Source organism: Octodon degus, unplaced genomic scaffold (genome assembly GCF_000260255.1).
Source record: "Octodon degus isolate 3935 unplaced genomic scaffold, OctDeg1.0 scaffold00041, whole genome shotgun sequence".
NCBI classification, from domain to species: Eukaryota; Metazoa; Chordata; class Mammalia; order Rodentia; family Octodontidae; genus Octodon; species Octodon degus.
Window position 1 is genome coordinate 8,761,426 of NW_004524617.1, and position 12,804 is coordinate 8,774,229.

The following is a 12,804-nucleotide window of genomic DNA, read 5'->3' on the forward strand; positions in this document are numbered from 1 at the left end:
AGGCATGAAAAGCTGTTATTAAATTGGTGTTTTATTTATTTTTTAATGTATTTGGTACAGGGTCTCATTGCGCACCTCTGACTCACGGTGATACTGCTGTTTTCAGCCTCCCTAGCGCTGGGATTATACAGGCTTGTACTACCACACCCAGACTCGCTGGCCTGCTCCACATGCCTGGGGGGCGGAGCTGGCATGGTACACCAGGGATTGAACCCCGGTTCCTGCTCTTGCCTAAGCAGGTGCTTAGTCTACTGAGCTATTTCACAGGCCCTGTTATTAAATTGAATCAGGGCTGATCAGATAGCTCAGCAGACTAAAGTCCCTCCTTAGGCAGAGCACAGTGGCTGTGGTTCGATCCCTGGCATATTGTGCCGGTCCTGCCCACAGGGCATGCTAAAATGGCAATTGAGACTGGGAATAGTGGCACATGCCTGTAATCTCAGTGCTTCAGAGGCTGAAAACAGGAGGATCACTATGAGTCCGATATACATAGTGAGACCCTGAAGACCCTGTACTAAATACAGTAAATAAGTAAATAAAATTGAATCAACAACATCATTTAAAAAAACTATTTATTTATTTGATAAAGGGTCCCACTACACAGCTCAGACTCGTAGTGATTCTCCTGTCTCAGCCTCCCCAGAGCTGAGATTACAGGCCTGCATCACCATGCCCGGTTTCAGTGGCCAGCTAGGTGCAAGGCCAGCATGGCATGCGGTACTGGAGAATGAACCCTGGTCCTTGCACTTGCCAGGCAGGCGCTTAGATTGCTGAGCTATCTCCTGGACCCAAATCAACATAATCTTTTTTTTTTGTGGGCTGTTCAACCCACCCTGGAGGGGGCCTGACACAGCATGTGGTGCTGAGGATCAAACTTTGGTCCCTGGGCACTTTCCTAAGCTTGCCTAAGCAGGCACTTTAGACCACTGAGCTATCTCGCTGACCCCAACGTCATCTTGAAATAAAGGAATACAATAATATTTGTGACCCCCTCCTCTAATTTAAATGTTAGATGAGAGTTAACAGTTATTTCGTGAAAATAATTAAAGGAAGTTAATTGCTAATGAGTTTTTTTTTTTTTAACATTTATTGTGTGTGTGTGTGTGTGTGTGTGTGTGGCCAGCTCAGCCCACCAGGGGGCGCGGCTGGCTGGCATGTGGTGCTGGGGGATTGAACCGCGGTCCCTGTGCTTTGCCAAGCTTGTTCCAAGTAGGTGCTTTAGACCACTGAGCCATCTCTCCAGCCCGCTAATGAGTTTTTAAAACTAAAACTATTACTTAGTATATATTTCCTAGTAGTACAATTGTCTTTTTTTGACCAAAATAAATTTTGCACATAAGTAGATATATTACAACATGCTGTATTATAAGTTTTCCCTTTGAAAAAGTGAAACTATAAACCCTCTGTGAGAGCCTTGTAGAGGGATCATGTCAGGTGTTACCGGTTAGATCAAAAATTTCGCCCAGAGGCCTATGTGCTCACAAGCAAAGCTTCTGGAAGGAGATGGGAACATCCAGGCACTGTTCTCAGTGGAGTCATCTACTGGTGAGTTCAGCAGCTGAACATGCTATTGGCAGGTGGGGTCTCGCTCTAAGAGGTGGATCACAGCAGAAGGCTGTGTCTCTCTCCTTGACTTCTTCCTTCTTGCTCTGCTGTCTGGCTGCTGTGATGTGAGCACCTGTCCTCCCCAACAGACCCTTCTGAAATGTTTCTGTTGTCTTGGAGCTGGCAGACTATGGACTGCAACTTGAAACTGTGAGCCAAAATAAAGTTCTCTCCTAAGTTATGTATGCCAGGAACTGTTTCATAATGACAAAAAAAAAGTAGCTGAGACATCAGAAAACATTAATGATGGCTCTGTGGAATAAGCGCTTCCCTGGCAAGCGTAAGGACCTGAGTTCAATCCCCGGTTCCACCAAAAAAAAAAAAAAAAAAAAGATTAATGCTTACTTAATAAGAATGGTGGTGAGATTTAAACTACAGCAGAACTAACTGAATTTGGTGTCCTTAGCAATTCAAGGAAAACATGCAAGCTGCTTCTGTTTGATGTTTACTCAAAACCCATGGCCTGTAGCTGCCAATTATTTCAAGTGAAAGTATTTCTTACATTTTCCCCAAAATCAGATCAGAGTTGTAAATCCAATATTATATCAATCATATTATAATATTATAATCCAATATTATAATCAATCATTATTCCTTTAAGCCACATTTAAAATCTCAATTTATTTGCAGAAGACTCCCACCTATGGAATATTTGGTAAATATAAATTATTATAGGAAGCAAAGAGTATTTTTAATTTTCTAAAATTATCAGGCTTCAGATGGGCAAAGTATTTTTTAGCATTCAAAATATTACGGGTTAATGAAAAGGAAAGGAAAGGTAAGAAAAGCACGAGTTTCTCTATTCCATATAAATTCCTATTGCAACTTCTAAAACCATCTTACATGCAGGGAGGGCCCCATAGATATTTGTTGTTGTTGTTGTTGGTGGTGGTGGTGGTGATGATGATGATGATGATGATGATGATGATGATGATGGTGATGACGTTAGACTGCACATTTTGGATGCACTAATGTCAGTGCACGAGTACATTGCTTGTGTTTTTAAACCTAAGACAAGCAATATTGTTGACAAATGATCACTTTCAGCTGCTTCTAAGTACTGATAGTTAAGGGAATCTCATCCATTTATTACAACTGTAACTCAAATTCAGATGCAATGCATTTTTTCAACTTGAGAATTTAGGCTTACACACAATTTATCTGGAGTAACTTCCACTCTTTTTAGATAGGTCTTTGGGTCAGACATTCTTCTGAAATCATGTTGAACACATTCAGAATCACTGGTCTCCATATGAAGCATGTGGTTTCTATGCCCTAAAAATGTAAAAAATAATCAGAAAAAAACCTGCATTCCATATTGTGAAATTAACCTAATTTATTGCAACAGGTTCTCAGTTTTTGGGGCAAGAGGAGGTGCTATTAGAATCTTATTCCATCAGTTTTTAGCTCTTTGTCCTTAGACACATAACTGAAATCAGCTCAGTGTTAGCTGTAATGTAAAATACAGCTGAAGAAACTCCCATCTTATGGAGCTTTAAGAATTACATGATATAATATATATTATGCTCATAACATAATATGTGATATACATTTATATTTAAGTATTCAAAACTAGTTAAAATACCAATTTTGTAAATATTTAAATTTTAAATATCTACATCATATATGTATTTCCACTTACTTACATTAGTACATTTATATTATTCCTTTTGCTAACCAAGTCCCTTCTTTTCTCAATACTTTGAAACCAAATCTTTTCATTTTCCAAATGTTCCTCCAACCAAGTAGATTCCTTAGATTTTATTGAACATGAGCATCTTAACCTTAACATTAAGATTAAGGAGTCCTGGAAAGAAAACAAAGCTATTGAGCGGTGGTGGTACATGCCTGTAATCCCAGAACACCAGAGGCTGAGGCAGGAGGATCACTGCCAGTTCAAAGCCGGCCTGAGCTATAGAATTAACAAATGGGTTCATATCTTAATATGAACACTTTTAAAAGTTTTCTTAGATCTGGATCAGTAAATAACCACTAGGAAGAGAGTATGCAATGTGTTAATTATTGGAACTGTCCTACCAATTTGATTTGAAACTGTCTCATTGCTATTTGTTTCTCAATAAAATTATGGAAAAAAATAAAAAAACTAAAAGTTTTGTTTTTTTATGGAAGTTTCTAAGTTCACATAGAACTACAGAAGAAAGTAACTATTCATAGCTACATATAGTTTCAACCGGTAACAACATTTTGCAAATCTTTATCCTGAGAACTAAGATCATCTTGTTCAGTGGTCATGAACCTATGGAATGGGTGCTGCAGTATGCTGTTTGTTATCACTGAAGCTTCTGAAAGGTTTGCCACCACTGACAGTTTAATGGCTTTGTTTTTATTGTGCTTTGTTCTGGTTTTGGTTTTTGAAACAGGGTCTCGCTATGTAATTCAGCTGTTCTTGATTTCATTCTATATTTAAATGGCAAGGGAATACCCATCTGTGACAAAACTAAACAAAAAAAGGAGATACAAAGAAAGGACAATTTTGTATCTGTATATACAAAATAGGATAATAGATATATATTTACTTTCTCTTAATTCAATGAGAAGAAAGACTTGTACTAATAGTGTGTGGACAGGATATCATGTCTGCATCTTGTACTATGGATAACCACTATGAAGACAACTATATGCAATGTATTAATTATTGAAACTGTCCTACTAATCTGTTTTGAAACTGTCTCATTGCTATTTGTTTCTCATTGCTATTATAAAATTAATAAAAAAAGAGTTCAATCCCCGGTTCCGAAAAAAAAAAAAAAGAATTGGAACAGAGTAAATTAGTAAGAGATGGGGGAGTCAAAAAACTAAAAACAAATTAGCAACACAGTACTTGGAGTACCTTTGGAAAGAATCATACTCAAATGTTTGTTTCTAATGTATTAGAGATTTTTCTTTTTACAGATATCTAGACATGTTCAATAGATGCTTTCAAAAATTGAGAAGAGTGGTTCTTAAGGGAGGGTAGGGGAAAAAATAATCAAATTATGTCATGTACAGGTACAAATTTTCTATAATTAATGTGATCATTATGTATACCTAAAATGTACCAATAAAGTTAATTAATTAAAACTAAACTAAACTAAACCCTAAAAATAATTTTCCATTGATTTTACAGTGATATTCTTAGGCACTCTAAAAACAATGTGCCATGGAATTGGGAGATAGCTCAGTAGAATAAGCACTTGCCTTGCAAGTGCAGGGTCCTGAGTTCAATCCCCAGTACCACAAATAAATAAATAAATAAATAAATGAAATGCATTAGACAAAAGTTTGACAAATGATTGCACCATGAAACAGTGTTTTGTATATAGTTTACAGGATAGGTTCTCCTACAAATTAATGCTGCACTATATAATACTTATAGTGATCTTTTAAAAAGCAACTTTTAGACATGGACAGTGTCCACGATGCTTACTGGCCATGAGTCACGCAGGAAAAGTCAATTTTTTTTTAACTTTTATTTTATTTTATTTTTTTATTTTTATTTATTTGAGAGAGAGAGAGAGAGAGAGAGAGAGAGAGAGAGAGAGAGAGAGAGGGGTGTGTGTGTGTGTGTGTGGCCAGCTCAGCCCACCAGGGGGCGGGGCTGGCTGGCATGTGGTGCTGGGGGATTGAACCGCGGTCCCTGATGCCTTGACAAGCTTGTTCTAAGTAGGTGCTTTAGACCACTGAGCCATCTCTCCAGCCCCAGGAAAAGTCAATTTGTAGAGTATGCTGATGGAAATATTTTGGTGCTGTATACAAAAGAATAATTGAAAGACTGCTGTTGTATGCCTCATTTTCCCCATAGCTAATCTTGCATAGCTAATATTTTTCTATGTATATGCTTTAGTGATTTTTTTCTTTACAATTAGTTTTGGACAATTTCATTTTTTGTATCTTGGTATGATTTATTCATATTGCTCATGCAAAAGGCTCATTTTTCTTGGAAATGTGGTGCTATAATTTTAACTAAATTCAGAAAATTTAAGTCTTTAAATATTTATTATCTACCCCATTCTACTTTGAGCATTGTAATTATATGAATATAAGTTTCTTGATTTGGGCACAGAGTGAACTATTATATGACTAATCTGTAAACTCTTCTTCATGTTTGCTTAATACAATTTTTATTGTTATGTTCATTTAAGTTTGCAAATAATTTTTTACAATATACAATCTATTATTAATCTCATGTTATGTATTCATTTCAGAAATACTTTTCTAAGATTCACTGTGTCTACATCTTATATCTTTCACATTTCAATATTTGTCTACAATTATTATTATTTTTTGTTTTTGGTGGAACCGGCGATTGAACTCAGGCCCTTGCACTTGCCAGGGAAGTGCTTATTCCACTGAACCATCTCCCCAGCTCCCAAATTAATTGATCTTGTTTGTTTGTTTTTTGGTGGAACTGGGGATTGAACTCAGGCCCTTGCACTTGCCAGGGAAGTGCTTATTCCACTGAACCATCTCCCCAGCTCCCAAATTAATTGATCTTGTTTGTTTGTTTTTTGGTGGAACTGGGGATTGAACTCAGGCCCTTGCGCTTTCCAGGGAAGTGCTTATTCTACTGAGCCATGTCCCTGGCCCCTACAATTTTTAGTTTGCTATATAATTATTATTGATTTTCAATAAAGTTAATAATGAGTTTAAAAAAAAGAGCAACTGGTGATAACTGTCTAACTTTTCACTTACAGGATTTATACAAGTTTATATGAATCAGTCAATTTCAGTGTTTGATCTGGAAGAGCACAAAGCATTGACCTTGCATACTACTATCTGGGATTGTCTCACTCCTGGGTTACAGTGCTGAATCCTAGGGGGACTTTTCCCACACCAGCCCTTTATACACTGGGACCTCCAAGTGATGAAAGTGAAGACAATCAAACAGTTTAGGTAATAAATACAAATAAAACCTTATATTTTGTAATCTTATCTGCAGTACCACTGTGAGTGAAAGAAGTAAAGAGTGGGGAAATTCTTAGCAGTTCAGAAGCTCTCTCTCCCCATGTTTAGAAGCCATTAAAATAATTTTTTTTTGGCGGAACCGGGGATTGAACTCAGGCTCTTGCGCTTGCCAGGGAAGCACTTATTCCACTGAGCCATCTCTCCAGCCCCAGCCATTTAAAATATTTTGAGAAATTATTTCTAATAAAATACATTCTTTAGAAGAGAAAAAACTCTTAGTCATACCCTAAGTTGATTTGAACGATATTTTGCAAACACATTGTCTTGGTAATATAATGGTGATAACTAAAGCTTCCCTTCAGAATAATCCATTTGATCCCGGACTAATGAAGTCACATCTGAAATCCCAAATGTCTACAGAACACATCCACTGTATTCATAGCATTGACTAAATGTTACAATACTTGGGGGGAAATAGTCTTACATTTTCCAATTGTCTTTAACCTGGAGAAGGAAAATTATAATATTCCCCTTGAACACTCAAGGCATGCATTATAAAGAAGTTTGAATCTTCCTCCTCAGATCCTCCCCAGTGAGCTGAAACATGGAAGTTTTACAATAAAATACTGTCAAATTTACATTTACAGTCAGATATATGAATATAAAGCAAGATGGTGTGAACACATCAAGTTCTTCCAGTTTATACTATTAATATCTGAGGAGGTAGCCACATCCTCCAAGCATCTATTCTACAGTTTGTAATTTAGGTTCTTAAAAAGTGCATTCATATCTGCTTGTGTGAAACATGGGTAACATGGGACTCTACTTAGTGATAGGGACATTTTAGTTGTCACCTCACTATGAAGGAAAAACACCTTAGATTTATTGCCATAAACACCCTCCTGACCATATATTTATTTATTTATTTATTTATTTATTTATTTATGTTTGTTTGTTTGTTTGTTGCTGGCTCAACCCGCTCTGGGGACAGGACTGGCACAGCATGTAGTGCTGGGGATTGAACCATGGTCCCTGCACTTGCCTAAGTTTGCCTAAGTGTTGCTTTAGTCCACTGAGCTACCTTGCCGATCCCCCTCCATTTGTTTTTCCTCCTGTCCATATTTTGAACAGGAGATTAGTTTGTTTTTTTTTTTTCAGGTGAACATCATACATAAACAGTGACATGGAGGCATAGCAACGTGTAAAAGACATATGCTGTATTTTAAATCCATGAGTTCAAAGGTTAGCTGGAAAGCTTCTTCAGGGAAATATTTAAAGCTGTGGGTTTACTACAGCCTTTAATTTAAATGCCAAAATGTTAGCTTTTAGCAAACAAGGCATGTAGCATATAAAGAAAATACTGTATTGCTCAAGTATTTGATAAAGATTTATTAATAATGCTTACAGACAAAAAGAAATTTAATTTTTATGGCAGAGTAAAATTAGAGTAGATAGCCAAACAGCCAGATATTTCCTAGAGAATTCTGTAGTTATAAAGTTGTGCACTTCAACATATAAGATGAATTATTAATGTAACAGACCCAAGTGAGTAGAAGAAAGAGTCTTTATACAATAGACAATGGTTGCCAATAATTTCAATAGTGTTGGATTCCCCAAATTATAAGGTTTGAAATGTTCTTATTTTTTATCATATACAAATAAATTAACCCTAGAAAGACTTTTTAGTTTAACTTAAAATTTCATGTAGAAAGATATGGAATTATTTGTGCCTATTACAAAAACCTGTTAAAGTCAATGGTTTAATGTGGTAAACTTAAGACTCATACCATTATACAGCCTTCAGATGAATCAATTGTTTTCCATTGAGTCCTAGGTTTGCACACCACAGTGCTTTGATAGAAAAGATTTCAGAATTTTCTTCTAAGAACTTTTTGCATGTATGCATGTATAAAGTACACACAGATAAATACTGTGTATGCCACCAGCAAAATATGTGTGTATTATATATATTTATATAAATAATGTATCATATATATATATATATATATTACAAGGAAGATTATAAAGATAGATACAAGAAAGATTTCCCCCATCCTCCCCAAACAAACATTTCTTCAGTATGTAACTTTTCTCTTTTTTGTAAACAGAAATTAGGGAATTTCATAATTCTTACATATATTTTAGCAAAGAAGTTTTTTATTAATTTTATTGAGAAAAAAATAGCAATGAGACAGTTTCAAAATAGGTTAGCAGAACAGTTACCATAATTAATATATTGCATATTTCTGTCTTTGTAGTAGTTATTCATAGTGCAAGATGCAGACATGATATCTTGTCCAAACACTATTAGAACAAATTTTTCTTCTCATTGAATTAAGAGAAAAATTCTGAATAAGAGTCCTATTTTGTATGTACAGATACAAAATGGTCCTTCATATGCATCTCCTTTTTGTTTAGTTTTGTCAGAGATGAGTATTCCATTGCCATTTAAATGCTGTAGGTGTGTGAATTCAGCAAAATAATCCAATATAGTCTAGTAGTCCATAATAGTAGTGGGCTATCCGTAGGACTGACAATGTCAGAAGTTGTTGATTTGAGTCTTTCACAGCTCAGCATATTAATATGGCTTTACTTTTTACAAGATCTATTGCCTTCTTGGTGCAGTAGTGCAATGGGAATTCATTCTGATACTAAAGGCTTAAACCATTATAAGGATGCTGTGAATACTCATTTCTTATGAGGTGAAGCTTGCCCCTCATGAACTTCTCTTGCATCTCCTCTAGTCCATGGTAATTTATAAATGCTTAGATTGCTTTATGTTTTTGCTCAAATGAACCATTCAACATTAAAAATGGAACTACATAGTTACAAAGGGACATGCTTTTCAGTTTAAAGCTAGATTGCTAATGCAGTGCAGACTGATGGCCTGATATGCTCAGGAGATTTAGTCGACATTTTCTGTATTTGGTTATGGAAAAAGCTGTCTTCATTTCATAGAAATCCAAAGTGCATAATGAGAACAAATGAAATAATTTATTTTCCTTTCAATATCAGTTTCATCTGAGCATCTTCCTATGAGAGGATTGCTTACATGCCTTCTCTTTTTCCTACTCTCTTAAAAAAAAAGGGGTCAAGCAGTTTAGACTTTCATCAGTAAACAAACTTTGCCAGCAAATAGAAGTCTTACTATAGTAACAAAAATTGCTAAGACAAAAAATACATATAATGACCCAACTACTGTGTTGTTGGGTAATTTATAAGATTGACTTCTGACTTCATTGGTGTAAAATCCTACTGAAAATACTAGGGCAGCTGTGCAGTAGAAAAGTATCATTCCAGTGAATACTATCCAATGATCATATTTTGTAGCTGCTTTTGGCAATGAGAAACCACTACAGAACCACATGTGTCAGTCAATGGAGTGATTCTCATGATGACAAAATAATCAGGGTTTTTTTGATACCAGAATAATGTTAGCTTCCAGGATTGACTTCAGGAGTGTTTTTTTTCTAGGAATCACTTTGAGAGGAAGCTGGGGAGGGACGCATGTGGTCTCTTCTATGGATGCTTTGACACTCTCACTAGGCACATACTGAATGCTCTTGCAGACTCCAGATTGGCAATGCCTGTGATGCCAACATATCGGTGACCAGAAAGAGACATCCTAAGATGATGGTCAGTTTATCCATCTCCCATTCATGTTCCTCCTTCCCCAGCCCCAGCCCTGGCCTGCCCAGCCTCATGGTTCCTGCCCCATTGGCTGCTTGCCAGGTTCATAATCCCCCTGAGCTGCTGCCTTGTGCCCCCTGGGCCAACCATGCCCTTGACACCCTCCCTGCTCTAGAATGGCTTTGGCCTTTCCATTTTCTCATATCCTCTTTGAACTCCATTTTCAGTGTGACATCATTTTTGTTTTAGAAGTCTTTTCACTTTCTTTGGTACGTTAATTTCTAAATATTTATTTTTTATCCCACTATGAATGATATTTTCCTAATTTCATTCTCAGTAAGTTCATTATTAGTGTAAAGGAATGTTATTGATTTTTTTGTACTAGTTCTGTCATCTGGTAGATTGTTGAATTTGGCTATTAATTCTAGGCATCTTTTGGTAAAATTTTTGGGTCTTATAAGTAGGGGATTTTGGGGACTGGCCAGATAGCTATGCAGACTAAAGCACTTGCCTAAGGCAGTCACAGGGTTCAGGGTTCGATCCCTGACATGCCATGCCAGTCCTGTCCCCAGGACATGCTAAGCCAGAGATTGAGACTGGGTGTGGTATTCCACACCTGTAATCCCAGCCCTTGGGAAGCTCAAAACAGGAGAATCACTAAGAGTCCTATCTGTGTAGTAAGACCCTGTAGACTTTGTACTATAAATACATTTTAAAAAGTAGGGAATTCTTTTTCTAGAAATAATAATACTTAAAGGGCCAGCCAAATAGCTAAGTGGAAAAAAGTGCCTGCTTAGGCAGACACAGGGACCTGGGGTTCGATTCCTGGGCCTGTCTTGCTGGCCCTGGCCTCAAGGCATGCTGAAATGGTGATTGAGCCTTGGGATGGTGGCTCATGCCTGTAATCCTAGGGTTTGTGAGACTGTAAACAGGAGGATCACTATGAATCTGTTCTATGTAGTGAGATCCTGTAGACCTTGTAGACCCTGTCCTAAATATATTAAATAATAATAATACTTTTATTTTTTCTTTTCCTACATGCATCTGTTTTATTTCTTCTCTTGTCTGATTGCTGTGGCTAATGTTTCAAGGATTATGTTGAACAGGAGTGTAAATAGTGGATATCCTTGTCTTATTCTTGATTTTATTTATTTATTTATTTATTTGTATTTTAGGGAATGGTCTACAGGTGTTCAGGGTCTCACTACTAGATCAGACTCATAGTGATCCTCCTGTTTACAGCCTCCCAAGAGCTGGGATTATAGGCATGCACCACCATGCCCAGTTTCAATTGCCCTTTCAGTGTGGCCCCAGGGGCGGGGCCTGCACGGGAGGTCTTGGAATCGAACCCCCGGTCCCTGAACCTGCTTGCAGGCACTTTAATCTGCTGAGCTATTTGGCCGGCTCTTATTCTTGATTTTAGAGGGAAGTTTTTCCATTTTTCTGTGTTGAATATAAAGTTGTCAGCAGATTAATCATAACTGACATTTATCAAATTAAGAAATATCTTATATCTACTATACTGAAGGTATTATTCCTGAAAGGATGTTGGATTTTTTTTCTCATTTATGTATTTGATACTGGGTCTCACTACGCAGCTTGAACTCATAGTGATCCTCCTGTTTTCCACTTCCCCAGTGCTGAGATTGCAGGCATGCGTCACTAGGCCGAGACTCGTTAACCAGCTCAGCACACTTTGGGGATAGGGCTGGCAGGGCATGTGAGACCAGGGATCGCACCCTGGTACCTGTGCTTGCCAAAGCAGGTGCTTAGTCCATTGAGCTATCTCGCCAGTCCATAGACTTTTGCTATAGGTTTTTTCTGTGTCCACTGAGATAATCAATATGATTTTCATCCTTGCTTCTGTTATGTAATGAATTACACTTATTTGCATATGTTGAACCATCCTTGTATGCATGGTATGCAATATTCCTGATGATTTGTTACATTGTGTTTGTCCATGTCTTGTTGAAGTTTTTGCATCTGTGTTCATTATAGAGATTGGCCTTTATTTGCATTTTTGGGTTGGATCTTTTTCTGATTTTGGCATCTGAGTAATGGTAGCTTCCAGGAATGATTTTGGCAGTATCCCTTCAATTTAAATTTCATCAAAGATTTTGAGGAGTATTTGCATTAGATCTTCACTGAAGTTCTGGTAGAATTTGGCAGTGCATCCCCCAGGTGCTAAGATTTTCTTAGCTTTCATTTCATTTCCGATTATTGGTTTATTTTGGATTTTTAAGTCTTCATGGATCAGTTTTTAAAAAATTTTTCCATAATTTTATTGATAAACAAATAGCAATAAGACAGTTTCAAATCAAATTGGTAGGACAGTTTCAATAATTAACATATTGCATACTTTCTTCATAGTGGTTAATTGCTGTACAAGATGCGGACTTGATACCCTATTTACAAACACCATTAGAACAAATCCCTCTATTCATTAAGAGAAGGTAACTATATATCTATTCTAACCACTTTGAATACACAGATACAAAATGGACATTCATCTGTGTCCCCTTTTTTTGTTAAGTTCCATCATTTAAATATTATAGGTGTGTAAACTCAGCAAAATATTTTAAAAGAGTCCAATAGTCTATGGATCAGTTTTGGTAAATCTTCTGTACCTAGGAATCTATCCATTTCTTCTGAGTTCATCAGTTT

At 36.7% G+C, this 12,804-nt stretch overlaps 1 pseudogene; it reads right to left on the minus strand.

Annotated features, from left to right (window-relative positions):
- Positions 1–9,610: 9,610 nt before the first annotated feature.
- Positions 9,611–10,160, minus strand: LOC111816815 (annotated as a pseudogene).
- Between the last annotated feature and the right edge of the window lie 2,644 nt (positions 10,161–12,804).